The sequence below is a fragment of the Struthio camelus genome, chromosome 3 (genome assembly GCF_040807025.1).
Source record: "Struthio camelus isolate bStrCam1 chromosome 3, bStrCam1.hap1, whole genome shotgun sequence".
NCBI lineage: Eukaryota > Metazoa > Chordata > Aves > Struthioniformes > Struthionidae > Struthio > Struthio camelus.
Genome location: NC_090944.1, coordinates 110,149,427 through 110,177,030, shown reverse-complemented (window position 1 = coordinate 110,177,030; position 27,604 = coordinate 110,149,427). Strand labels below are relative to the sequence as shown.

Sequence of the window (27,604 nt, the reverse complement as noted above, 5' to 3'; positions counted from 1 at the left end):
AGGGTCAGAACGTTTGAATGACAGTTGAAAAATTAACTTGTGATGTCCTTGGATATTTTTGTGCATTTTTGCTTTAGTAGTCACTGTGGGAAGAATGGATGCTACAGGAAATTAGATAGAAGTGTCAGTTGCAGCTGAGTATACCTTGGTCACACCGGGCAGAATTATCTAATGCTGCGTCTGGTATCTACGTGGTAGGCAGCCGAGAAGTAAAGTGGAGGGTGCAGAGACCTGGCACAATTATAGTCCAGTTCTGTGCCTGCTGAAATCAGCGCAAGGTTTACCATTATCTTCAGGAATGGCAGGTTGTCCTAAAATTCCTGGTGATTCACTTGAAATAAAAACTGCGCTATTTCAAAATGCAGTCCAAGAGTTATCTAGGTTGAATGAATTTTACATTTGCCAATCAGAAGACATAGCGATTTTTGGCCAGATGTGTCATCACTTTAATAATACATGAATTGTATTTAAAGGACTACCAGAACTAAGCCTAAGGAAAGGCAAAAAAAAGGACTAGCTTGATACATAAAAGTTTCTTGAGGCGTAGATCATGTGGACACTGCAAAAGTGAACCAGGTTGATTGGCATCTGTGTCTGGGCACTCAGATTAGCTTGCCCATGAACAAGCTTTCTATAGCAGAGGGCTAACCACACTCTTGGTGTTCTGACCATTTCTGAGCTTGCTCAAAAGTCTCTATGCTGAGGCAATCTAGGTTTCATTCTCAATCAACTCCATCAGCTGGCAGGGAGCTGTGGGAAGCAACATTATGACACTGGAGTGACCTTTCCCATCGTCTCATTGCATAGTAGACGCGCATGAACCCACAGAAAGCAAAGCTTGGGCTCTAGCTGGCAGCTGTAGTTGCATAGGTTAGCTTAGCTCAAAGTGTCTCCAGGGCTCTGTGCAGTGATTTTTTAAATGTGAATGGTGGTGATGGTGATGATGATGATGACATTAAGGCTAAAAGCTGCATAAGATTCTCGGTATTGTGGACCTAACCCTGGAGCAGAGAGTCTAGAATAATCCCCGAGCGTGCCTACATGGAAGAGTGGGAGAGAACGCCAGCTCCAGAATGAAACATTCCCGTCTTTTCCAGGGCCAGCTCATTTGCAAATACTCTAGAAAAGCTGGAGGGATAAACACAAACGGTATATAATCTGTGCTTCATCCCATGATCTCAAGTCTTGTAAAAGTGTACTGATGCATGTAATATGGAGGGAGAATATGCTTCAATATAAAGGGTCCCCAATTCTGAAGGAATTTTTACACCATTGGTACAGAGAGTACAATCGAGGCACTCGAAAACATAACGTGAAGACATCTCCTCTCTGTCAGAAAGCTTACCAGGAAAGAGTTTATTGTGTAACCTCAGGCAGCAGCACTGCTGTAAGACAGGCGTGGGGGTCCCTGTCCAGAGAGACGAACCCAAGCAAGCTCCTGCCCATTGGGAAGCGCAGCCGAAGGGATAACGTGTCGAGAGGTGGGAAGAGGGGACTGCAAGGCACCACGCAGAATTTCACACGTCATCCTGCAAAAACCTTTGGGATAAGCTCTGTTTGGGGGTGAGAAAGACGCTAAAGGGTAGGCAAGCCCATACGGGGCGTCCAGCGCCGCAAAGCCTCCGAGGGGAAGCGGCTCTCGTTGAAGCCGAGGCGCCGCAGCGGACGGTTCCGAACGTTAACTGCGCCTAACGGACACCCCCTCCTAGCCGACGCCACTTTTTAAGTGCGACGGCAGCGACCCCGGCGCAGTGCTGGCCCCCCCCCCGCCGAGCCCCCGCCGAACCCCCGCACCACGGCGGCCCCCCAGGAGCCTCCCTCGGGCCTCGCCGCCTCCCCGGGCGGCCGCCGGGAAGGGCCCCCGTAACGCCCCGGAGCCGGCCGCTGCCGCCACACGTCCGTTACCCGCGCCCCCCCCCCTCCCCCATTCAGCGCGCGAGGGGCGAAGGCTCCGCCGGCTCCACCCCCGTCCCCCCCTGCTCTCCCTCATTGGCTGGCGGTGATGTCATCGCCGAGAGCATACGGGTACTTCCACCGCCCCCCAAAGCCGCCCAGGGAGGCCCCTCGCCCTTTCCCCTTTCCCACCCGCCCAGCGGCCAATCGCCGCGCGGGCCGGGCTTTCCCCCAGCCTGTCCGCCCTTCCCGAGCGCCGACCGTCCCCGCTTAACTGGCAGGTTCGACGGCCAATCAGAGAAGGGCTCCCCCCCCCCGCCTGACTGACGCCCCTCTCGCGAAGCGGTGGCCGGGGCGAGACAGGCTGTGAGACTGACAGCACTGAAAGCCAACGGCCTGCAGGCGACCCGCGCCGGGGAAGAGAGGACGTGGTGGCGGGGTGGGGCCAGAGCTCCCACTGACAGCGCCGCTCGTCAATCCTGACCAGGCTACGAAGCCGGATTAGAGAAGTGCGGAGGGAGAGAGGCTCCGTGCGCGAGCGCCTTGATTAACAAGGGCCGCAGCCAATAGTTACCAAAGCCGAGGCCTGATGCCCAATCAGAGACAGCTCTTGGGCGGGGCTGGCAGGTGAGCGGCGAATGGACCCACCAATGAGGCTGCGCCGGAGTAGCGCGAGCGGGGATGGTGGCCAACGGCCACCGGGAAGGGGACGGGACCGAGTGAGCGATGGCGCCGCCAGCCAGTAGGCGGGGAGTGACGCGGGCCGGCTGAGCCGGGAGCGGCGGTTGAGCGGCTGGGGGGCGGGGCCCTCCCGCCCCCCCCCGGGGCATTCTGACGTGGGCGGCGGAGGGCGGGCCCAGCGGCGGCCTTTGGGACAGGGGCTCCCAACATGTCGGCGCTGCTGGCGGCGCTCGGAGTGCGCGAGCGGGCGGCGACTGCGGCCGGCGGCGGCCAGCGCGGGGCGGCCCACGCGTGAAGGCCGAGCCAGGCCCACCCCCACCCGGGCCGGGCCCTGCTGGGCCGCCGGGGGCCGGGGCACGCAGGCGCTCGTCCGCCGACAGGTAGAAGGGTCATGGCCGGCTGCAGGGCGCGGAGGAGCGGGTCGTGTCGGCGGCGGGGCCGGGGCCGGGGCCGGGCCCGGGTCGGGGCGGGGGGCAGGCGGAGGCGGCCACTGGGCTGGGCCGGGCGCTTAGCGAGTGGGTAAGGCCTGCGCGTGTTGGAAGTGGGAGGAAGGCAGCGCCGGCCTGCTCGCGTGGGGCTGGCGGAGAGGCGGGCAAGGCCTGCTGCGTGCGTGTCTGTGGGAAACGGGGAGGCGCCGCGCAGGCCTGGCCGCCGCTCGCCTGTGTCGGGGGGGCGGGGAGGGCTGCGGGCCACGCTGAGGAGCCCCCGGCGCCCCGGCAGGCGAGGAGGCGGTGGGGAGCGAAGTGTATTGGTGGGGCCGGGGCTGAGGGGCCCGCCCCGGGCTGTGCTCGAGTGCGGGGTGGGCCAAGGCGGGGCAGGGGGCGGCCGGCAGGCCGGGCCCCCGGCAGGTAGCAGTGTAGGGGGACGGGAGGTGGTTAGCGTGCCAGTAGCCGTGTGCGGGGTGGGGGGCTGGCGGGCCGGGCCCGTGCACGTGCATTGGCTGGGGCCGGGGGAGTGGCAGCCCGGCGGGGCCTGGTGTTTACCGATGGGGTGGGGTGGCGGGAGATGGTTAAGGCCCATGTGTTGGAGGCAGAAGTTGTTGTTAGGCCTGGGTGCTGGTGACTAGCCGGTGGTGGGGAGGGAGTGAAGTGACAGATAAATGGGCAGTGCCCTTGGATGTTTATTGTGGAAGGGGAAAGAAGTTACAGGCAGGTCTCTCTTGTCGGCTGGAGACTGCCAGGTTTGCTGACTCTGTGTTTGTGTATAAATGTGGATGTATTCTTGCTACAATTTGTAGCTATTCAAAAGGTGGGAATAATTCTCATGGGATGAAGGCGGCTGGTCAAATTTGCCTGTATGGTTTATATTACATAACGTGGTAGGTTGAGCAGTACATTTAAAAGTATGTTTAAATCGTGAGAACGCAGCTGATCGGTGAAATCACGTGTATTAAGGAGTAGTGGTACTATGAAGGCTTATGAATTTAGGAGTGATAGGTGGACAAGCTTGTATATATTGTGAGAAATAATGTGATCAACTGGTTGGCTTTTACGTGCGGTGGAGGACGGAGGCTCTGGGTAGTAAGCTTGCACACAACAGCTTACAGGCGCTGTAGCAACAGGCTGCTACAAGGTTCCAAACTTGTTTTGTTTAGTGGCCGGTGTGGTCACGCATAGTGTGTGAGACCTTCATGTGTAATAGGAGATGGTATGTGGACACAAAGGTATGCGTGTTCTTACTGCATGTAAGTTGGTTTTTCTGGCACTTGTATTGAGGGTTGAAAGGGATGTCTGACTGACACCAGCTGAGTGAGCCTGTTTCTTGTATGTTGAGACAGGCTAGGGCGGCAACCGAAAACCAGAGAAGAGCTGTGATTTGGTGTCTCTGCAATGAAATTGAGAGCCTGGTTATTTGCTGTTTGAGCTATGGAATGCAAATTAGGAAACTGGTAGCAAATGGTGCATGTTGCAGACATGGTAGTGCTGTTTGTAGGTATCTATCCTTTTGACAGATCATATCAGGCAGTGGAAGCTCTCTGTAAGGGCATAAATGTACTGTTCTTATAGGTAAATTAACATGGATTGTGAGCGGGCTGGGGTAATGACTGAGAAGGAAAAAGGAACAGTGGGATCTTTGAAATGTTTGTGTAGATTTGGAAAAGGGGGAGAAGTAGGGTGAATTTGTGGGGATTATGCATATACAGGGTGAAGATTATGTTAGGCTATGTATGCGTGTGTGTATTAGAATGGTATGTGTGCAAAAGGGAAACTAGAGTTCTCATATTGCTGAGTTGGTGGGAGCTCCAGTCTACGTATGGAGAGAGGAGGCAGGCTGTTTTGCTGAGGATATGAAAAGTTGAAATGGTGTAGGGGAGGGGCAGCCAGCAAGGTAGGGGGCTCCAGATGTGTCCTGAGGCTTAGTTTCAAGTAAGTGGCCATTGTGCAGTTGAGGCCTGAGGGGATTCTTTTGCTCCCTTCAATACAGAGAGAAATATTTCGTAGTTGTGATAGCCTGTGGAAACTAAAACAATTAATGTAAATGACAGTTTGACTGTTATGAATATTATCAAATATTATCGGATTAAGGGCTACAGAATAGTCGAGAGGTTGCTGTTAAAGGCTCTTTTTTGTTCGTTTTGTGTGTTTTGTTTGTTCCACTAGGAAAATTGTCCATTAACTTCAAGTGTAAACTTCTGCTGAAACTAGCATTCGTAATGATGTTGACAGATCACTAGCTAACTAAAAGCACACCATCTAGTGTAAACAAGCTCTGTGTATGTGTAGTGTGAGCTCAGGGGCTAGAATGTGCCTATGCTTGTGCATGATATACCTTAACACTTTAACTGAGTGCATGTGTCCGGAAGGTACAAAATTGTCCGTGCCGGGCATATGGTTGTGTTTAAAAGAGAGTGGCTACATAAATGTTTGAGGGCTGGAGGTCTGTGAAAGATGATCTGTGTAGAGTGGAAGGCTGGTTGGCTCATCTGGAAATGAGGAAAAATTGCGTGCATGTATACCGTGTTCTCTGAGTTTGGCATACTCTGTATTACTTGTTTACACAGCCTCTCATCTCTTGTCCTCTACAGATATGTAGAAGAAGGTAGTGGTGTGGGATATCTGGTTTAACTAAAGAACATAACATCAAGATGGGGAGATACTGAATTAGTGTCGTATGGAGAGGACTGTATGTATAGCACGTGACTGTTTTTGTGAGATGGTTTGAAGGAGGCCTTATGTGTTTAAAGGATGAGCTTGGAAATCTTGCTTGGGGGAAATTGGGTGTTAGTAGGTCAGAGATACCTGTAGTAACTGCAGAGGACAAAAAGGAAAGTGGTGACAATGAGGGAGCGAGGCATCTGTGACTTTTTTTTTTTTTTTTCCCCGTTAAAGAGGAATGTTGTTAGAAGCAGTGCATAGAACCCATTTCTCATTTATTGCAGAAGCTGGGTGATGGTCAGTTTAGCAAGGTAGGGAGCTGTAGAAAGAAAAGAGTAGTCTCATAGTAGTTACTCTGTATTACTGAATTCTTTCCTTGTCTCTGTTGTGGAATTACTATTGGAACTTCTCCAGAGGTAATCACTGTGTGCTTCTCACTTTTCTTACTAAACTTGAGACCATGCCATGCGACAAATATAGACCAATCGTAGTTGAAATTGAAGGTTGTGAGATGTGTGTGTTGAACATACAGTCTATTAAGGTGCTGAGTGTCCAGAAGAGCCACTGTTCTCAGAGTGGGTGACTGAGAGCAGTGAATATTCCTTACCTAAATTTGTTGCCTCCATATTATAAAAGAGAGAGGCAGGAAGAATCACTCCTGCAATTGGATGTAAAATCAGTACCTGTGAAATATTGTAACATGATTAAGTACACAAGTATTGTAACATGAATATCACTTAATTTGTCTCTGGAGCATGGTTTATGTAGACTGCTGCAAAGGATGGGGTTGTACGTTAAACAGTGAGGAGAAAATGAGATTTCAAGTCACTGTTTATTCAAAGTGCGCTGTCCATCTTGAATGGAGCAGATCACAGCACACCTAGTTAAATGCTACTATGGTATTCTTAAATTTTGTTTTCAAACAAAATGAAAATTGAAATTCATTGTCTTGGTAGCATCTTGGGTTATCAGTCCATTGGAATGTGTAGGTCCAACATGTAGGCCTATTGATGTAGTGCAGTAAGACAAATGCCTGTTCTTTTCCAGTCAGCACTGGAAGATAGCTAGTCATTGGCTTTTGCCAGCACTGGCCTCAACAAATGAGTGGGAAGGCTTTGGTAAAAGAACCCAACTTCTAGACTGTGTGTGTGTGAATTGCAGGGAATGAATTACTACAACAGGTCATGCATATCTCTGTGCCCGTTTTTTTTCTCTAATACTGATTCTTTCTGCGTCTCTTACCGTTGTACCAAACGTGCTCTGTTTTGACACTTAAATCGTGCCGCGTTGGCCAACAAGTCTTTTCACCTGTTTGGATTCACTCTTGCTGCACTCTTGTTACTTTTTGTCTTCTCAGAGAAGTGAAAAATATCTGTTGGATCTTGGGCCTTTTAGGGACCCAAGTGCTTTGATCTGAATATTGGTCTCATCAGCAAATTGCAGGAGAGCAATGGTGATCTGTTTCAAAAACTGTTAAAGTAAAAGCTTATGCTGCTGTGCCTGCTTCCCTGTTTGTCACTTTTGTCGTTCCGTGCTTCGGTTATTTACGCTTGATTGTCTTCAAGATTTGGCTTCTAGACATGCAGTCTTTGAATTGTGGCTTCTTCATCCTCGCTGTCCAGCTGCTATCAGTGTGAATGCGAAAGACAAGTCTTTAATGAAACTATAATAAAGGTCTGGTTTAACTCTAGTCTTCGGCACATCTAGCATGTGTATAATCTCAGGGGAATTTAGTTGCAAAATCTGGACAAGTATATGCTACCGATTTCTCTTTGCTCTTTCAGAGTCTTACAGTCTGACGTTGTTTGAAGTCGTTTGCCTAAATGGTGAAAGATACATCTCTGATATGCAGAACAAAGATGCTGAGTTTACCGAAAGATCATCAAAACTGTTTTTCTTAAGCAGACAACCTTACAAACCTTACAAACATCTCAGCTGCTTTAACTGATGGCTTTTAGGCCTAAGCAGATATCTAGCATGGAACATTTTGGCCACAGTGGTTAAAATGCGGCAAATCTATACAAGCTTAATTACTTCTAGTGTGGGCAGTCTCAACCCTGCTTATAAATGTTGTGAGCTCAGAAGCTTACAGGACCTGTATTAATGGATTTTTGAAACAGTGACTGTGTGAGGCGGAATCATGTGCTAAAACAAATGACAAATCCTGAAGAATTAATGAGTGTAACTGTCAAAGAAAAGTGGTCTGAAAAGCTTTGCACAGGATAGTATAAATTGAGCCGGGGTAACTTCTTGCAATTTGACTAATTCCGTGAGACGTTATTGGCATGATAAAGTGTAAGAGTTGCCAATGAGTATAGGTTAAAATAGTCTTCCAGCTCTTAGGAAAAATTACATTGGGATACAAGGCACAAGGATGTCTTCATGTAGAAATCAACAGAAAGGAAAGCTCCCTATCTCAAGAACAGCCATTCTTATAATTTTAGGGGCGATTATTCAGGCCCAAGGATTGTCTTCCTGGGAAAAAATAAGTCACGCTCATTCCCCCTGCCCTTCCTCCACCATGCATCATTAGTGTTACTTCTGTGTGTCATTTTATGTTGTTACTGCTTTATCAGAACAATTCTATATCATGGTGTAGATTCTCTTCCTCTTCTATGGGAAATAACTTTTTCACCAAATTTTCTTTTGTCTACATAGTACAACTAGGCCCTTCAGTCTATTCTCACAAGAGTTATTAACAGAGATTCACCTCAGAAGGTTCGTTGACTTAAGGATGGTTGAGACTAGGTTATTGAAGTGCCACAAATGACTTTTTGGCGTATATGATAACGACCACCAACTTCCACTTAAGTCACAAAGGAAAGCATCTGTCTGTCTTTGCAGTTTTCAGGGTATTACTGGATGCTAACAGAAAATGTCTTCTTTAGTAATCCTACTTCTGTGTCTGCACACGAGTGTAGGAATTTGACCTTTATTGAGTGTAGAACTAATATATCTCTGCATTATTAGTATAGTATATGAATTGAATGTTTTGCCAGTGAAATAATAAAATTATGATTTTGTTGTGTAGAGGAGGTACATCTTACATCTTACTTTTGTCACCAGTGCACCAGTTTATGCAATCATGCACTATTGGTTTGGTCTGTTCTCACCAATTATGCTACTGTCATGCTAAAGCCAGGTATTGCTTGCTCAAAGCTCACAACCTTGTATTTAAAACTTTGTATAACTAAAAAAACCAAAGGTGATTAGAGAGGACACAACTCGCAACTAATATCAGTATTTGTGAAGAATTGCTACTTTGATCCCAGTGCAAAACTGGAACCAGTGAATCTTATGGCAATCCTTTAATATATGCATAGAAACTGTTGGTCAGCTTATTCAAGAAGGGAAGCTCCTAGCTGGGCAGCTTTGTAGGTTAAGCTACTGTGTAAGTGGTATAAAAGACTACTGAGCAGATGTTTCTCTTCCTTTCCTACCAGCAACTATGGTGGAGCCGTTGATGTGGGTTATTGGACTGTGTTTCCAGTGTTAAAAGGATGAATATTACCTGTAGATGCAGGTGATGTATGAAATATGTATATTTTTGTTTTTAACTTCCCTAAGAAATTGGTTACTGTATTCAGAAATGTTTTCCTTGGTGTGTCCGTTGATACCCCTTAACAAGGGTGGAAGCAAAAACAGATGAGTGATGAGATGCCGCTGCTGTGGTCACTCTGAGAGAAGCACTCAAATCCACAGTGCAGTTCTTCTTTGTAGGGCTGAAGAGGCGTGTGTTGGCAGTTTAAGCCTGCTGGCTTAGTTACCATTGCTTAAGGCTCTTCTAGATGGATGTACAGTGTCTGCCACGTTGGTTATATTTACATTAGCAAGTAGTACACTGCAATTGAAGATGATTCCTAGAGCAGTACAGTAGGTTATTGAGGGCCCAATGTCCGCAGTGTGTCTCTTTCATGGGGTTCTGTTTCAGACTAGTTAGTCTGATCCTGTGGGCTGAATACCTAACAGTGGGTTGACGTGTGCAAGATGTACTCCAGGAGTTTTGGTTTAAGATTATTGACAGATGTTCACATCATATGTTCAGAAACCACTCTGAGATGTGAAAAAAGCACAGTAAACGGCGGTGGCTCTGATTTGCTTCAGAAGTGTGTTCCTGATTCAGACTGAAGTGCTAATGTAGATGTACCTCTCTAAAAGACATCTTGGAGCACAGCAGAGGGTGTTGAGCTGTGCTGGGGAGCTGGCTTCAAGTACCACCTGTGTGTAGTACCGCAACACTTTTAGGTGCTATTGTCAAGGCTGGGGCAATTGTGTGGCTGCTGTCTAGTCTGTCTTGTTTGTTTATCTTGAGTGGTAACAGAACTCCTGTCCACAAACTATTGTCCCTTATAACCCCTGTCCCCATATTATTGCCCCTAATTTTGCAATTGTATGTTAAAGTAGCCGATATTAAAACTATAATAAATTCTGGAAAGTAGTTATTTCGTGACTTTACTTCAATTAATCAAGAACAAAGCTAGTAGCCATGTGAGCAAAGAGCTTATGAAGCCTATCTTCCTGAGGCTTTGTGTCTTGTGGCTGAATTTTTTTAATAATACGGTTGCGAGCTCTGAAAGTATTTTTGTGTGTTTAGGGCACTTGTAATATCTGTCCTGTATGGAGAGCTGTTATCAGTTAACATAGGTGAGCTCCTGCTGCACCTGTCATCAAGAGGGGCACTAATTTTAATGTCTCTCCTTGACCTGACTGCTCATTTCCACAAAATTCACAGGGTCTGAAAATCTCTGAAATACTTACCTTTTGTGGCCAGTTTCAACGGAACTTATTGAGGGAAAACTGTAGCTTTGTTTCCCAAGGTTGTATTTTATCTTTGAAATAACGATAGCTTTTGTTTTACTGCCTTTTTGTACTTTTCTGAAAGAAATTTAAAGTAGCGATGAGTTAAGTGTTTTTTCTTCACTAACATTTCAGGTAACCTGCCTAGAGGTAGGAAACGATGTTCCTAGTAGGAACTGTCAATTTCTCTTCCTGATGGGTGCTGAAAATCTCTTCTCCATAGGACAGACAAAATTATTAGGAGTATCCAACCTTCTTTTTAAACAAACTCTAAATAAATATAGATGAATCTGAGGTTGTCTTTGATGTATACTGTAGCCCTTTGTAGTTATTTATATGGAACTGGGGACTAGTGATGTGCAGCGGTACTGCATATAGTATTTTGGACAATGATTCTGGGAGGGAAGTGAATGAAGCTTTTGAAAATAAGTGGTTTATTGAAGTTTCTGGAGTATAGCTAGGTTAGGTTATAAGGGCAGTAGATTAGGAGTTGAAGGGGAAGGTATTTGCTTGTGATTGCCGTTAGGACCTCGAAAAGCTGCTGAAACTATAATATGCTTTGAAACTTTTCAGATGAGAAGTACCATACTGAAGCTAAGTGGCACTGCAAACTGAGTTTTGAGTTTTCTGTCTTCAGTACATAAAAGTTAAAGAAATTACTCCTTTTGGTTCTATTTTAGGTGGGTGTGTACCTGAAGCACTGACTTCAGAGAGCTTTCTGTGAAGCTGTAAAAGGTGAATCTAGCGCAGATGTTCTTCATCTTCTTCTTGCCTCTTTTGTGCTTATGCTCTCCATTTGCCTTCTATAGTAATAGAATACTTGTATTGTTTTACCTGTTCTAATCCCAACAGGAATCCCTTTTCCTAAGCAAAAGGTACTCTGAATGCCAGTTTATGCACAACATGTCACTTCAGGTACGGTACTGCTTTCAGGAACTAATGCTTACTGTCTAACATCTAGTTGGATTCTCTGTGAGGGATTCGAGAAAGAAATACTTAATATGTGATTTTTCAAGAAGAGGACACACTTCCTTGATGTGTGTCTATGTCCAAGACAAACATGAAATGCTTTTGTGACTTCAGCTGTTGTAATACTGGAATCCAGCCCTAATGGGAGGTGGTTCATTGACTCACCTAGGTAGTGCTCAGAAGGCAAAGATTCTCTGTCCCTCTCTAGGTTCTCCATGTGTGTGCATATGCATGTACACATAAACTTAACATGGTCTCAGCTCCAGCTCAGTCGAGTCCTAGTGCACAACATAGCCTGTTAGCATCTAAGAAAGTCTCGCTCTGCATGTTGTCAGTCAGAACTGGAGTGCTGCCCCTAAGGAGATGATTAGCAATGTCTAATTACAGATGGGATTTACAGGCCTTTTTAGTGATTATTATTCAATACTACTGGGACTAGTACCTGTAGGTGTATTGAACTGACTGTTCAGATGTGATGCTCATCCAGTTTCTAGCTTGTGGTGTTTTTTGTCTCTACCCCTTTTGGAAGGGAATTATATCACAGCTAGGGATTTTTTGTTTCACTTTCTGTTTTCTTTCTGAAAAGATGCCTTTGACTGATGCGCCTTTTGGGGGTGTGTGTAAATACTATTTTATTCCTGTTCCTAACTTTAAAATATCCAATACTTGGTCAGGATTTGTCATTTCTAGCTCTTCCCCTTGCTACTAGCTGAGGCTGGTGGATGAAGTTACCTTTATTGGAATCATTCAAGGTTCTTGCTACTTCTATTATTTTGAGGGACACTTTTTCTAAACTGGTACATGGCTGTACATGAAACTTCAAATAGTGGGGGTCTTGCATGTTAACAAAACTCTTTGTGAAAGCAACTCTTGTGAAAGCTGCACTAGCAGCTAGAGCTAATGCAAGTTTTTGGTGAAAGCTGTTCTGTAAACCCTCTGTAAGCAATCTTTAAACAGTCTTGGTGTACCACAATTGAGCTGTTATTTAAAAGATGACCTAGAGCTTCATACACTCATCTAAAAGATGATTTAATAATAGCAATTGCTTGTTTTGTAAATTGTTTTTCAGCCAGCCTTCCTTTAGATCATATGCATGTCTTACTGTAAAGAAACTGGATTTTAAGTTGATTCAATTTTTTAATATTCATTTGTACAATCAAGGAGAAGACAAGCGTACTACTTTTGTGGGTACTGTTGCTGAAGGGTGTTGTCATGTCCAGTACATAGGTAAATTCATTTCAATGAATGATATTTACACAAAAAAGTGAACGTTTCACTTAGCACAGCTATTTGACTCCAGCAATCGTTTTCCTTTGCAGACAGATCTGAGAGCTTGTCAATGTTTTTGGTAATAGCAAAAGCAATAGTTTAACCTTTTCCTACGTTTTACAATTGAAATAATAACTGTATGTGACATCGAAAGAAGACAAGTGTTGTTAACACTCTGCCGTAGTGACATTGGTGTTTTGTATCCTATCTTTATATCATAGTGAAACAGTAGAATTTATTTCACTTCTGCTTTCTCTTTGGTTTACCTTACACTGAACTATGTCTTTGCTTCTATATGCCTTTTACTGTGTATGAATAAAAGCCTGATATGTGCAACAGCTGTTGAAGACCAGTATCTAGCTTGTAACATTAAGTCCAAAAGGAGGACTTCCCACTTCCTTAACTGAAAAAAATGCACCAAACATAAGCAGCCTAGAAGGCTGGAGAATAACTTCCCTTAAATATTTAATGAACTCAAAGCAGAAGCTGTTGTCAGTCATAATAGCTTACTGTGTAATCTTGACTACTGTTACAGTATTATTTTAATTTAAAGATTAATATTGTCAACATTAAAAGTTAGAATGTATCTTGACTTTTGGAAGGGAGGGGATAAGGATGTACGTTGTCAAAACAACCTTTTTTTTTTTTAGTTGCAGTGAAACGAGGCTCGACTTAGGAGTTGTGGTGGGGGAAGGGGATAAAATTTCAGTAGAGTTTAGGAACTTCCTTGTAATGAAGTATATGTGTACTGTTTTTGCCAGTGGTAGGGAAGAGAATTTAACATGGTCACAAAACAGTCACTGAATCACGGAATAGTTGGGGTTTAAAGGGACCTCTGGAGATCATGTGGTCTAACTTCCCTGTTCAGCTAGGGTCAGCTTGAGCAGGTTGCTCAGGACCATGTACAGCTGGGTTTTGAATATCTCCAAGGATGGAGACTCCACGACCTCTCTGGTGGAAGTATTCTGAAATTGTGTTTTTTGAAAGACTAATATATACAGTACTTGGAAAATGTTTTCTTTGACGAATATTTTATATTCTTAGATATAGTTAGTGACCATGTTATTTTCACTCTAGCGAATTTTCCTTATATCTGAATGCCTACAGAAAGAAAGTAGGACTCCATCTAGAAAAAATATTAATTGGTTATGATTTGAGGTGAGCTTTTTTCACTGTTGCTGCTCTTCTTGTTCTGATTACCAGAGCTAAATGCTATTGTCTAAACAAAAAACTGGGGTAGCAATTCCATAATCAAAGTAACTTAATTCCTGGAAGATGTTAAAGGCCTCTCCAGCCATGAAACCTGGCTCTGCTGTCAGTTCCATAAAGAATATGAAGCTAATGTGAAGAACTTCATAATAGGTCTCTCCATATTGTGCCTTCCTCTGTAGGCCTTTATTTTTTATATTAAAAGGCTGGTTGACACAGAAGTTACTGTGTATAATGCAGACGTGAGAGCTTAGGTCTGTCATGCATTATTATGCTTCTCACTGAAGCCTTTTAAGTGGTTAATGGTTCTGGACCACAGTATTGGAATCTCCATCATCCTTTTCTGCTTTTTTAAAATATTTTTAATTATTTTAGTAATCATATTTAGCTATCATTAGTACAAAAAGAATCAATGAACCAGAATGAACTGTGAGCAAGCCACCTTCTGCACAGTTTATCTTATTCCATTTTCAGACCTGTTGATTCTTTCCAACTAGTGTTTATCCTCTCCTTACCTTTGGTCAAAGTCTGATACTCCTGCTACAGGAGGGGAAAAAATGAAATGAGGAAGAAGAGGGACTGGTGAGTAATGCTCTTTTGGTTGAGGAAGGAAGCCAAAATACTATCTACCTACCTGAGATCTTAAATTTGATTAGGACTTAGGCTAGTCCAGTGAATACTTGGGTAGGCAGAGCACTATTCATCAAAGATTTTTGTTGTTCTCTTTTCAGTGGGTTCTATTTTCTGTTTATTTGCCTGGTCATGTTATAAAAGGGTTTTTTTTGTTTTTAAATCAGATGCTCAACCTTTTATTATATATTATATTATCATGGGTAAGAACAGCAAGTGCAGGTTGACTGCTGCTGACTTGTGTATTGCTGGGGAATGGGGAGTAGCCTTTTTTGTTGTTGTTGTTGTTTTTCTCTTGTTAGCTTTCATTCTCTTAATTCTGTCTGCATGGTTTCTTTGAAGTCATTTTCATATTGTGTTCCTTCTTGGAAATAAGGAGTAGGGGAAGTGGGGCGGCTTCAGTCTGTACTGCTTTTCTCTGAAGTTTGTAGCCTTTCCCCCCTGAACTGTGAAGGGGGGGGGGGGAGAAATCCTGCAGATACAGGAAAACCTTGTGTATGGAATGATCCATTATTATTATGGAATTAAGGTGATATGGAACGGGCAGGATCACGTCACTGTCACCACGGAAGCAAAGATTTTAGAATGGCTTTGGTAGAACGAAAGGATGCACTTGGGCTAAACTGCCATGTTTAGAGAAGGGAAGAAAAATTAGTGAGCTGAAACAACCTAGAATCGTTTTCCTACGAAGAGAGGAAAAGCGATCAAGCTTGCTTGGTTAAACTGCTAAAGGATTGTGCCTTCAAGATCTGGAGACAGGACAGAGGTAAACTGAAAACAGGTAAAGTGGTAGCTAGCATGTAATTCATTTGAAGCTGCTTTTTTCATTCTGAGTTTCTTCCTATGTTGATTTTTAGGCTTTGAGTCTTTTGCTACCTCAGTGACTGTGCTTGGCACTAAATACCTCTGCTTCCTTTGTCAGTCACACTCTGTTATTTCTTCGCAGATGTTTTAAAATAATGGGCTTTGGAAACTGGTTTGTTTAATGTGTGCAGTATAGCTTTGTTTTTTGTCTCTTCGTTCATATGCTCTACTCAAACAGTGTTCTGTTGTATGCTACCTGACTGATGAGCCTATCTTTTGTGTGTGTGTGTGTGTTTGTTTTTTGAGGTTAAAGGTGCTTAGAATCTTTTTTTCCTACTTTTCAATTTTGATATGGTGCACTAGAAGAGAGCTGTTGCTAAATCTTAGCCTGCACTGTGACATTTGCTCCTGGAACCCACTCATAATCTTGACTCTTTCATTAAGAGAGAAGTTACTACTTTTATAATTACCTGAATAAGTTAGTGATGCTTTGTTTATGCACTGCTCTGCTTCGACCGTGTGCTCCTCTTTCTCTCCATGTTGATACTTGGCTTTGTCAAATTTCATGGTGAAGGAGTTGATTGAAGTATGTTACTTGCTTATTGCTAGTCTTTGCAGTAAATATTCTTTTAGTCTAGCTCCTTGAATCGGCTTGCTATGTGAACACGAGAGCAACTGCTGACACAAACGTTGAGTTAGAAACGTACATGTGGGAGGAGGCAGGTTCACAGCAGTATCAATTTAGTTTTACCTTAGTTGTCACAAGACTGCACCCCTCAGATGTTTCCTAAGATATGCTTTAAGGTGTAGGTATTAACACTAGGTATTCAAGCTAAGGATTTGGATGCCTGATGGCCTATCTTGCCGCTGGAACTCCTAACTATACTTGGAATGTTGCTGCTGGTGACTTGCTTCACAACTAGGCTTGATTTGTTGTTACTTGTGGCTGCCATTCTCTGTGAACTGCTCTGGTATACCTCTTGCCTGATATTGTTTCTGTTCCGATTTGTTACAGCGGGGGAGAGATTAAATTTAGTTTAAACAAGAAAATATAAGAGGAGACAATATTGGAAGTCATGTAACCGTGACAATATTAGCAATGTCACCAGCTGTGTTGCAGTCTTAAAGTAAAAGAACACAGTCAAATGTTGATATCAAAACCGTCATTATAAGAGATGGCTGTTCTTAACTTACTACTTTTGGATGTTCCCTGAATGCATAGCATGTTGCAGATGATATCTCTCCCCTTACAATGGTCATTCCAGTTTAATTAAATATCAGCACTCATGGGCAAGAATATCTTTATTCTGTAGGCACATGAGAATACCGCCTAAAACTAAACTTTGCTTAGCAAAAGTCATGGGAGTGAGTTGAACTGTTTCTCTGTATTCATGTCACACTTGCAAATTCCTTGACGGAATAAGAGGACTCTCTCTGCTCTTCCAGTGTAGTGTTGGCGTTGCTCACAACTTAATGTAGAACTGGAGCTCCTTACCTGTTCCCTGCTTCAAATAGCACTTTTAAGGAACTGGATAAGAACTGAAGTATTTTGTATGGAACATGAGTAAGGCCATCAGTGGTAGAGAAGACAGTTTGCAATTGTTTGTCAGGTACTGATGGTTTCTGTGTCCAGGAGTTTCTGAATTGTTTATGTTCAGGTCTCACATTAAAGAGACTTTTCTTTCGATAAAGTCTGGAATAAAGTCAAGCTATCTGAAAAGATACAAGCAGTGTGAATTTTAAATATCCTTTCTAATGTCTTTGATGTCTGTATTCAAGCTTTCTTAGCCATTTGCTAGTCTTTTCACTCTTTCTTTTTCTCTTCCTCTGCCACCAGTCTTATAATGTCATTTTTAGTTGGAGTTCTGAGCATCCAGTTCTTACTTTTATAATCTCTGCTGTTACTGTCATGTTGCCAGACACTTTGAAAATTAGCCAGAAAGTCAGTTACATGATAGCTATTTGAACTTGTTGAGACCTGCTTTTTTTTTTTTTTTAATCTTTATGCACAGAATTCTTATATTTTGTCTTTGGAACGTTTGAACTCCGAGTTGTTGAAGCTTGGGTGTTATAATTTGTCTTTTATTCAGTTTCAGGCATCCTTTCTGTGTTAGAATGAAAACTTCTATTTCACTTGCTAGAAGCATTAAATATTGCTTTACTCTAGATAATATTATCAAGAAATAGTTTATATCAAACTGTAGCACAATGCTTCTATAGCCTGGCAACAGAAGAGGTGGTGAGCTCAGATCAGTTGGTCCTGTTACCTTTCAGACACACTTACCAAATGCCATGCCTATAAAATTCCCAGGCCAGCTGTGTAAGCAATACTGCCATGTCTCCTGCTGTGTAGCATGAACTAGAAAACTCTAGTTAGCTCTCCATCACCCACAACTGGAAGAAACCTAATGCTGTAGGACACTTGAATAGCTCTGCACGGAGCTAGGTTTGGTGTAGCGGTTAAACAGCTGATGAAGGTGTCTGCCTGCCTGCAGAACCACTTGAGGTCCACACATATGCTCCTCCCCAGTGACAGAGGGGATTACTAACTTGCATTCAACGTGATAGGAATGGATTGAGTCACGTACAGTGCTCAAGCAAATAAGGATCATGGTTGAAGTGTTAAAGATGCAGTGCATCTTGTCTAATATCCTGTTCTTGACAGTAGTCTCACATATATAAATTCATAATCTTTCTTTGATAAGAATGGGTGAGAAAGCTGAATAAACATCCACATTTGACTTCATATCTTGTCACACATATTGTCGTCATATCTCATTTCTAATCTGAGGACAAATTAATTTTAGAAGTGGGAGCGTAAGGTGTTCATTTAAATCTTATGTTTGACAGGACGTGGCCCTTCATGTAGGGGTATGGCTCAAGAACGTAACTGAGCTGACATAATCTCTTGCTCTCACCAGTGCTGTTTTCCTGATCTTTCTTCTGTCCTCGCTCTGGATGATGTTATTTCAGTAATCCATCACACATCTTTTTTTTTTTTTTTTTTCCTCAACTGTTTTATGACAGTTGTTGAAATGGTTCAGCAAGAGAAGTTTGCATCCCAGGGCTGGCTTGGGAAAGGTAATGGGAGCTCACAGGTCATAGCTGGGGAAAGTAATAGCTCACAGTCTAGGGAAGGATAGGAAAATAGCACTATTCTCTTTTGGCCCCCACGGCTCAGCTGTATTACAGAACTATATCCTTAAAAGAAGGTACTAATGTGACTTACTTCTGGAGAAAGTGTCCTGGATCTATGTATTCCTAGTCTTTGGTAGCTGTTGTTTAATGTGATCCCAGAAAGACAGCGGTTTCCCATGGCACTCTCCTGTTCTTGGTCTTGTGTTTCTGTGTACTTCTATGGGTCAACTTGATGGCTAGTTCACCTTTAGCAAACGCTAAGAGTAGTATGTATGTTTTAAAGTATTGAGCTAGTTTACAGGTCACTTGTGATTCATGAAAACTTGTTGCTGGAGTGTGTTTGATATGTGGGGTTTTTTTGGTTGTTTTTTTTTTTTTTTCCAAGAGTACTAATATAAAAAAAGACTTGATTGGTGTAGCTGATCTGTTGTGCCTTGGTGATTTGCTGTCAGTCCTAGCATTTGAATTGATTTCAAAGCAACAAAAGTTCTGAAGGCTTCTGATATGGTGGCAAGTGGACTATGAACTTCAGATTTCACATAGGGGAAACTTAAGCCTTCTCCAGGGAGTTCATGCATCGTATATTGCCTCCATGTGAAAAACTGTTCAGGAAAATCATTCCTTAAAATGGTAACCAGAAAAGGCTTTCTCAGTAGTTCACTTGTGAAAGTAGAAAGGGGGATGGTGATGAAAGGCCTTATTCAATGGTGAATGGATTTCTCTAGGATGTTACATCTGAGCACCGGAAGTGGAGATGGCAAGGCAAGTAGCAGAGTACAGACCCTGGACTTGACCTACTTAAGGTGTCTAGTAGGTGGATCCTGTGGAAGGCAGTTATGGAGGGTAGAGAATCTCAACAGAGCTGGCAGGTCTTGAAGGACAACCTTCTCCAAGCACAGGAATGACCCATTGTCATATTCAAAGAAGTGAGTAGATGTACCAGGAGATTGGCTTGGCTAAACAGGAACTCATAGCTGAGCTCTAGAAAAAATGGATGTGTACAGGAAGTGAAAGTGAGGATAGGCTGCAAAGAACAATTTTCAGCCGGGAATGCGGGGCTTGTGTTAGGAAAGCCAAAGCTCAACTGAAGTTCAAACTGGCAAGGGGTCATCAAGGGCAACAAGAGCTTCTGCTGCTGTATTAACAAAAGAATTAAAAAGGAAAATACAGGTCTGTAACTGAATGGGGCAGGTGAGTTGGTGACAGAAGACATAGGTTAAGACTGAAGTAATCAATGCCTTCTTTGCTTCTGTCGTCACTGATAAGGTCTCACAAGCCTTTGTGCCTATGGACAGAGTTCAAGGAGGAAAGAACTGCTGGGTTAGTGCAAGAGGATTGAGACAGGAATTTCCTGAGAAATCTTGACCTGTACAAGCCAATAGCACCAGATAGGCAACAGCCTTACAATGACATCAGCCAGTTTTCTCAGCACTTCCGGTTGCACCCTATCATCTATAAGAGACTGAAGATTGGGGTGCTCCATGATGACTGGGGAAATTTGCATTTACATTCATGTTTGGAAATAGCAGGAACGACTTTCTGGGGAACTAAGGCCAGTTTAGTCCCAGGGGAAAATCATGGAGCAAGTCCTCTTGGATGCTATTTCTGGAGGCCTGGAGAGAGGAAGGAGCAAGGCGCTTTTGCCCTAGTGCCCAAGATAATAACTCTTACTTAGCCTAGGTGGGTGGGCTGCTAGATAAGTGAAAAAAATGCTGGATTGTCAGGCTCAAAGGGTAGCAGTTAATTGTTCATACTCTGCCTGAGTGTCTTTTAGAAGTGGACTTTCCCAGGGGTCTATACTGTGACCTGCTCTTTTTGATGTCTTTGTCAGTGACCTGGAGGAAGAGAAGGAATGTACCTCTATCAGGTTTGGGGTAGACCCTGAGGTAGGGGGTTCCATTTGTATGTTCAGTGGCGGGGCTGCCCTTCAGAGGGACCTAGACAGGCTGGAGGAACGGGCCAACGTGAATTTTGTGAAGTTCAGCGAGGGCATATGTGAAGCCCTGCTTCTAGGGTGGGCTAACTTGCAGTAGTGGTACAGGCTAGAGACTGCCTCGCTGGGTTATAGCTCTACTGAAGAGGACCTGTTTCCCTCTGACAGTGACGAAAGCTGACAGCTAACTAGGTTGTATCAACAAGGCAGGTCCACCAACATGGCCAGGGAGCTGAAGTATGTGAGCTCTGAGGAGACACTGTGGGCCTCTCATGGTCTTGCTTACCCTGGAGAAGAGAGGCTTAGGAGGGACATAATATCAGCCTTCCAAGACCTAGAGGAAGGATCCGAAGAGGATGAAGATGAAGCCAACCTACTGAAATGCGCAGTGGCAGAACAAGAGACAGTGATCATAAACTGAAATGTAGCAAAACTTCTGCTGTGAGGAGGACTTTTTTTTTTTAACAGGTTACTGAAAGTCCTACAACAGAGAGGTTGTGCGATCTCCTCCCTCTGTGGAGATTTTTTTTCAGGACTGGAAAACGTCTTAAGCAACCTGGGCTGAGTTTAACATTGATTGTGCTTTTAGAAGGAGATTGAACTAGAAGACCTCCAATCTGAATCATTATATGAAAAATTAACCACGACAGTGACTTAAGTAGCCAAGCTAACCAGTACATTTTTATTTTATTTGGAAACTCAGCTCCTTATTTGAGTAATGTTTATTTCTAGTGCTGGTAAATAAAATAGCTTGGACATAATCAGTTACTCTTGTTGACTATTTTTGATGTATTACAGTTGCTTGAAATCTGTGCCTATTGCCTTGAATAAACAAGGTACATTCATTGCATGCGATATTCGTTAAATGAGCTCATTTCGTCACAGAAAGAAATGAGAAATATCCTCTTTATGTTGAAAAAGAAACTTGCTCCAGAGCTTTATAGTGATCAGTATCCTGTTTCTTGCCTCCCTTTATCTATCATTCTGAATGTTGTAGTAAAACTAAGTAATATATAGAGCATTTATTGTTTGCACTACACTGTCCAAAAAGGTGTTTGAATAGGAAACTGGTAATTTCTGAGACTGGTCCAATTCCCTCTTTGCCTAGGCCTAAGCAAAGAAGCTGCTATCCTAGATTCTACATGTGAACTGTGTTCACTGCTTTAAAGCAGAGAAGTCTTTAGTCAGATCATGCTACAGGAATTAACTTCAGTATATACTGATATCTTTAGGCGTGATGAGTTTAACTGTGATAGTCCTTCAGGAAAATGAATCTTAAGAGTTTGTGGGAAAACCAACTTTGCTTATTTCTTGTTACCCACATGATTTTGGTGAATAGTCATCTATTTCTCTGCTTTTGTTGCAAGGAAATCTTGAGTAGCTAGTGACAGGCTTCTTGGATACAGTTTCTATATTTGAGACTAAGTTTGAATCTCATTTCCCAGTCCCTTTTGAATTTGGGATCTGGATATACTCTTGCAAATGATTGCATTGATATGTTAGACTTTCCCTCCTCTCCGCCTTAAACTTACATGCATGTTCCTAGTTGGCAAATAAATTTGCTTGTACTCCTGTGAAGGCAGTGCATATTGACTGGATTTTTTGGGTATGTAGCGGCTATTAAAAGGGTTAACCGAGATCAGCTTCTCCTTTTCATCTCTAGCAAATGAAAGTTATTCGCTTAATCTTTTGCTGCATTACCTCAGAGAAGTGGTAACTTCGTGACTAATTTAGTCCTTTCCAGCAGCTCATATATGAGTTCTTAGTGCCCATTAAGAAGTTCCTACTACACAGCTTCTGAACTATGTGGATTTTAGTGAGTAGTGTGTTAAACTAGGTGGGAAAGAAATTGGTCAATTCTTCCATCTTACTGCTTCCCGACCTACAAGCCCTTGTGCTTTATTCAACCCTAATAAACAAGGAAGAGTTTCTAAACTGAATCTTTAGCAGAAGGACGAAGATCTGGAAGAAATTTGTCTCTTATACTGCATTCAAGGTAAGACCTTCAAAATTGCCCATGAGCAAGCAGAAAGCATGAATTCTGAGGCTTTCAAAATGGAACTATTTTGAATTTGTTACAACTTTCTTTCATGGCATAATATTTTTGCAAAATATTAAACACTTATTTAATACTTCTTCATAATTCTGTGAAAATACATTAGGATCAGATGTATATAAACTGGCTCTGGCTGGGCTCTGGCGTATGTTAAGCAAGTTGCTACATGTAACTATTTAATGTTTACTATGCAAGGCTATCTTTTGCCTACCATAGGTGTTCAAACTTCTAAAACTGAAATACTAAGTTGCATGACGTAAAATGGAATGTTTTACTAAATTGGCAGTATGTTAGTGACTATTTCTGGTTTACTTTATGAGGTTCTGTGCTAAGCTTGATGAAATTTCTCTTTGGATGTAATGTGACAGCTCTCAAGTGAGATGTCCAGTCAATTTCAAAATATGAAGGACCGGAAATCCTCAAGGGGTGGATTTACTGCGTTTTGGGAGGAATGGTAGATGCATGCTGTGGTTGTGTTGTGTGTCTTTTTTGTTGTTGTTGTTGTGTGTGTGGTTTTTTTTTTTTTTTTTTTTTTTTTTTTGTGAAGCCGTAGCTTCAGGCACCTATGTAGTTCTCAACTGTCTTCACATCAGAGAACTAATCAACTAATAGGAACTTTTTTCCATCGAGACCAGTTTCAGGGAGAGTTGATAGACTGTGCTGTTGACTAGGCTAGGATGTTTAAAAGGAAGAACTGGAAATGGAGTTTCAGAGGAACGGGGAGACACACAAGATATCCCTTGCAAAGACAACAGATTGTGTGGGAGGGGAATACATGGCCAAAGTATTCAGCCATAAAACAGATGGTGGAGACATTCACATGGAGTCGCTCAGAGGGACGCGAGAGGTGTTGTGAGGACTGGAAAATACAAGTAGCACTTAATGTGCACAGGTGGATGCTGGTCACCTAAAGCTGTCTCCTCAATCTTATTTGAAATAAACTACTGAAACTGGCACTCATTGTGCTGAATTCAGCACCCGTTTAGAGTTTCAAATCAGCAGTGTTCTGTTCACATAACTATTTCTAATTTGTTGCAATGGTGTGGTTTTCTTTTTTATATAGTAGGTTTACTGAATTATCTATTTAATCCCCAAGTTGAATGTCTACTTTTCTTTCTAAATTGCTAAATTCATCAGATTCTTTCAATTGTTGTCCTGTAAAGGCCTAAATACCTAAAATGGTATTCCTTCATGAGTCCTGAGTTTTGTGTGTGGTGTTGGTTTTTTTTTTTTTTTTTTTTGCGGATGGTATGTGTGTTTGTGGGTTTTTATTTGTTTATTTTTTTAATGGATACCTGATCTGGACTTAAATTTATTAAATCCAGTACAGAGTACGTGTAGGATAAGCTTTATGCGTAGTAAAGTGATAAGACTGAGACACAAGCTTTGGAATATTGAGATATATCATATTTTAAAATATGTGGACATGTTGCCTCTATAAATGGGATGAGAGTAGGGTGTCTGCTCCCATGTTACAATTAACCTGTTATTTTATGTAGCTACGTGCTAAGATGTTGCACCCATTATCATTCACAGTTCAGTGAAGGCATGTGTTGCAGCCAACCTTATATAGGAGCAGTAACCTTTGTTGGAGCTGGGATTGGTGTCTTAATCCACGTTATCCAAACTTGCCTGCAGCTGATGTCTGAGCTGATGAAGAACGTAAATAAATGTTGAATTATTAGCATGCTTGCTTCCTGGAATTCCTTTTTGCTGTCAAGTCTGTGTATGCCCAGCATTGCTGCATTGACTGCCTTAGTGCCCTTAAGCACCCTCTCTAATACTGATTTCTTGAAAACTGGCATGGTAGCGCTAACATTTTTGTTACTAAAATTGCCCTTTGAATTTTTGCAGGTGCAGTTCAACGTGTATTATAGTATTTACGTAGTGGCAAAATTAAAACAGTTTTTATTGTCTCAATAGATATATCTGAAGCTTCAGCACTGAAATACATCGCAAATCAAAATAATTTAAACTGTTTTGATATAAAAATGAGTCCAACTGATTTAACGTGGAACTGAAGTTGCAGTGCTAATTGGACAAAACTATTTGAGTATTTAAGCTTGCAAGTTGCCAAATGGCTGCTTCTTGCCAAATACTCCTCTGTTTAGATGACAAGTGTCTGCACTGAGGCTGTTTGAACTGCTTCACCTGAAAAAGAGTCCATGTATCCAAGCAATGATACTGGAGACTGCTACCAGAAAAAAGGTAATGGAAATTTGCTTTGCTCTGCAGATCCCAGAGGCGGTAATTTTTAATTAGACTTCAGACACTTTGCTAAAAAGTTAATGTGATGAAAAGATAAAGCATGCTGTATAGTGGAGGGGGAAGTACTTTGTTATCTGAAGTAGTCTGACATGCCCTCTATGATCTGAAACTTGACTTTCTGTAACATACTGGAGATTGAATAATGTATATCATGTGATTCCAGATATATAGATCCTGTTATAGTATGAGAGCATATCATGACATATCACTTAAAATCAGCTGCTTAAGCATTTGTTTATATCTGACTTCTTAAAGTGCGTTGAGATATGCCGTATGTAAAATGAGCCAAGTCAGTTTAACTGGGTTGTATTAGGAAGATGATAAATTTGTTTTAGTAGTTGAGGACCAACTTATGGCAAACTGACCCTCTTAAGTTTTAAGATGTCTTTACATGTCTTAGTGTTATTTGGTTCACACTAACAAAACAATTTACTGTAAGAGAAATAACTTTGCTACTAAATACAAAAACATTTCTTATCATGGATGACACGAACGGAAAAATATTGAGGTTCTAAAACTGTAATTGAAGCATAAATAATATAGAAACTGAAGTCTCCACATAGGGGTCATGATAACACATGGTTATTTTTAAATACTAAATTTGATTTAGTTCTTGTGCAAGATTAAAATTTTTGTTTGTGCATGTGTAGGCTGTTAATTGACATAATAGATGTTTGAATTATGTCTTTCCAAGTTGTGTTTTGCAGTAAGCATTAAAATGCCTATAGCATAATAAGTGTTAATATTTGGAAGCCTGCAATAGTGGTATTTTTATGTTACTGATTTGCATGCTCTGGTGCAAGGACTTCATGGTATTGAATCCCCTCCCCCCCCCCCCCCCCCCCGTCTCTCTGTCTTTCCTCTCATTATTTTAACTCCTTTTGTACATAAACCTAGCTAGTGGTAACATGGCTAAAAAAGACACATAGATCTAAGTGGTTTAGTAGTATATCGGAGAGTTTATGCTTTCTATCACTGTCTGCACAGGAGCTTTGGCAATGTCTGAGCTTCAATTCACTCTGCTATGGTGTCTTAGCTTTAGTTCATTTGTATGTTAAGAGTTTTCCTCAGAAAATGAGGAAAGGATGAGAATATAACTTGCTTTCCTGGGCAGAAAAGTCCTTCCACTAGTCCTCACTAGAAATTAAAGAACACTTTTGATATCCCTCATAAATTTGCGATTTCTCTCATTGTCAAACATATCAACATTAGGGAATCCTTGCTGTACTAGCTGTTTCTGGTGCTAAGTGAAACATTGTAGTTTTGCAATCTGCTTGCTAGTTTTGCGTTTGAAATAATTTCAACACCTTTTTGGGCTTCCAAATTTTAGGTGTAGCAAACAAGGTATTCCCATGCAGGGTTATGTCCTATACTTTTAAGATGGAAAAAATGTGATTAGTTGTGACATGCATATGTTGTGATGGCTTAATTCCCCTCATAGGCCATCCTACCACAAGGCAGGATGGTATTGTGACTTCAAGAATCTTGTGCAGGTTAGTTGTTCTAAATGTGGGATCTGTTCAGAAAGACATAGTAGAAACAGTGTTTAAGCCTCATTTTTATCAGATGCAGCAGGAATGTAAGATGCAGCAGTGAAGTTAAATAACTCCTTGTTGGTGTCGATGATTCTTTCTAAAGCTAACTCAGTCTCATTGCATTGCTAATCACTGAATCATGGTTGGAATCTCCACCCAGATTAAAAAAAGAGAGAGACTAAGGTTTTTTTTTTTTTTTTTTTTTGAATGTTGGCTGCTAGCTGATTTAAAAAAAAAAAGAAAAACACTGAAAACTATGAAGAATTAATAAAGAGTTAACCCCCTGAGAATGTCTTTTCCATTTTGTGAGTACTACTTATGAGAAACTCACAATAATATTCATCCTTTGAAAACTCGCCTTCAGACTTCCTGACTCTATTCCACAGAGCATCTTAAAATTTTGGAGCTTAGTCAACTTTGCTGTCATGTTGTTTTATTGCTAAGATATCAATGTCAGGCATGTTAACTCCTTACCCTGTAGTATTTTGAAGTTTGCAGTAATGTGGGGTTTTTTGTTTTGTTTTATTTTTTTCCCTGAATGCACAAACTAGCTGTGGAATTAACTGATCTGAAATCTCTTGCTTACTCTAATTTCATTGGGTGCTGCTTTTTTGAGTTCTTTATGGCCTTCCACTTAAGACATTTTCTTGAAAGGATTAGCAAGAGAGGGCTGTATGACCAACAAAGTTTTTATTCCCGGGATTACTTGTGAATTTGAATGCTATTATATTTTACTAACACCTTACTCTCCTACTGGGAAAAGGAATGGCAAAATCTGGATGCTGTTTGATACTGCTATAGTAGCTAGAGTGCATGAGAGCTTCACGTGTGTGTTGTGAGGTGTGGTTTAGGGGGAAACCATCTTGGCCATGGGGACTTCTAAATAGATATGCTCCATAATCTGTTATTAAATGACAGGTGTGGGGAATTCTTTCTCACAACATTTAACTAGTGCTCAGGCTGTGGTCTCCGCTTGTTTTAAGCGGCTGGGTGTTCATGAAATGTAAGTAGTCCACCTGGAGTGACTTTTTTTTTTTTTTAAACATTGATCTGTAGGCCAGATGTTCACAGAGGCTATAGATAGTTTCAAGCTGGCTCATTAGCTATTGCTGACTAGAGATCTTAAATTTATTATTATCTTATAGCTACCTCCTGGGGATACACTGTAGGAACACGTTCAAAAGATAAGCTCTTCGCTAGCAGTAAACATGATTCTTGTTTTGCCCATGTAGCTCTCTTTGGCACAGCCTAGCTGGAGTTTTGAATCTTCATTGCAAGAACTGACAGAGATGTTACACCCTGCATGGTAGTTCAGAAATTGTAGATG

At 42.2% G+C, this 27,604-nt stretch overlaps 1 protein-coding gene across 8 annotated transcripts in view; it reads left to right on the top strand.

The window, feature by feature from the left end:
• The first annotated feature begins 2,219 nt into the window (after window positions 1–2,219).
• Window positions 2,220–27,604, top strand: part of PPM1B (protein phosphatase, Mg2+/Mn2+ dependent 1B) — a 72,613-nt gene continuing 47,228 nt past the window's right edge. For 2 of the 8 annotated variants that reach the window (XM_068939654.1, XM_068939649.1), the window contains exon 1: window positions 2,220–2,520. The gene's annotated coding sequence lies outside the window, so the exon portion shown is untranslated. Of the gene's footprint in view, window positions 2,521–2,559; window positions 2,636–2,751; window positions 2,955–24,535; window positions 24,683–27,604 lie in introns of those variants that run through there. The other 6 variants (XM_068939655.1, XM_068939651.1, XM_068939653.1 and 3 more) reach the window with 6 other exon arrangements.